Source organism: Saccopteryx bilineata, chromosome 6 (genome assembly GCF_036850765.1).
Source record: "Saccopteryx bilineata isolate mSacBil1 chromosome 6, mSacBil1_pri_phased_curated, whole genome shotgun sequence".
Taxonomy (NCBI): Eukaryota; Metazoa; Chordata; class Mammalia; order Chiroptera; family Emballonuridae; genus Saccopteryx; species Saccopteryx bilineata.
The window spans coordinates 143,418,650-143,420,030 of NC_089495.1; the positions used below are offsets into that span (position 1 = coordinate 143,418,650).

Below are 1,381 nucleotides of genomic sequence, written 5' to 3' on the forward strand. Positions count from 1 at the left end.
GGATTGCTTACAATATTTTTGTTATTGTGAATAATGCTGCAATACATATCTTGTTTGTATGTTTGTACGTATTTGTTGCATTATGTCTTTGTAAGACGGATTTGCTTTCACTTGTAGAGCTGGAACCCCAATAGTGTAGGGGAGGATCCCCACGCCCCTCCTCAGCCTTGCCAACACTAGGGCCAATTTGCTAGACCAAAAAATGTTAATCTCCTTAAGATTTAATTTGCATTTCCCTGACTGATTGTGAAGCGGAACATCTTCTCATATGTTTATGAAAATTCTTACTTAGTGAATTCCCTGTCTTATCCTGGACCCAGAGTTCTCTCCTGTTTTCTTTCCTATTCAATGTGTAGGAGCTCTTCACATACATGGGGAGACTCTTCATCTTTAATATAGTCGAGACAAGTATTTTTCTATCACATTGTTGTATTTTGATTTTGTTTGGGATGTGTGCTAACTGTACATTTTTGTTAGAGTCAAATATGTTAAATTTTTTTCTTCCTTGTTTTCAGAGCTGTCTTAGAAAGAACTTCAGTCCGTGTCTTCTTCTTCTTTTATAGTCTTGCTTTTTCCATTAAAATCCTCAAGCCAGGCTTTTAAAATTTAATTCATTAATTAATTTGTAACTGGGTAAGTCAGGGAGCTAGCTTTACTTGACTCTAAATGAAGAGTCAAGGACTTAAAAATTATTTAAGCAAGTGCTCACTTTGGCAGCACAGATACTAAAATTGGGGTGATATAGAGAAGATTAGCATGGCCCTGCGCAAGGATGGCACACAAATTTGTGAAGCATTCTGTATTTCACACACACACAAATTATTTAATCAGTAAAAATTTTACACTATTTTTTTTTTTTTTTTGCAAAAGGAACCAGTGAAGTTCTTAAGTGAAACTGTGGTCCGTGAAGCTGGACCCAGAAGATCTTTAACTCATGATGTAGGAAATCTCTTAGCCAGTCACAGGTTAGACCCTGCTGAGTGTGTGTGTGTGTTGTTTTTCTTTTAATACAAAAGAGATTTGTAGAAAAACATTCTCCTCCCTCAAAAAAATCTCCTTATTTAGAAACCAAATCTTGTGTATAACTCTGTCAATGTAAGAAATGTCTAGACTTGTAGAGAATTTTTATAAGCGTTTATTTGGGCCAGACTGATGACATCTGCTGGGGAACAAGACCTCAAATGCTTCCCAAATAGCAGTTTTGCAGCTTCTTTTACGCATGTGAAATTAAGGAGGGGATGAATATAAGGAAGGTCACATAGAGGTGGGAGAAACAAAGTGATGATTGGATTACAGAATGGTTAACAAGATTGTGTGCTTTCTCAAGGGTGGTTGCAGCTTATTTCAAAGGTGTTTTAACCTATATTCACAGAAACAGTGG

At 36.4% G+C, this 1,381-nt stretch overlaps 1 non-coding gene across 1 annotated transcript; it reads left to right on the forward strand.

Moving 5' to 3' along the window:
• Positions 1-701: 701 nt before the first annotated feature.
• LOC136309748 (U6 spliceosomal RNA) lies at positions 702-807 on the forward strand. The gene has a single exon (XR_010726397.1). It is a non-coding gene; the product is annotated as a U6 spliceosomal RNA (small nuclear RNA).
• The last annotated feature ends 574 nt before the right edge of the window (positions 808-1,381 follow it).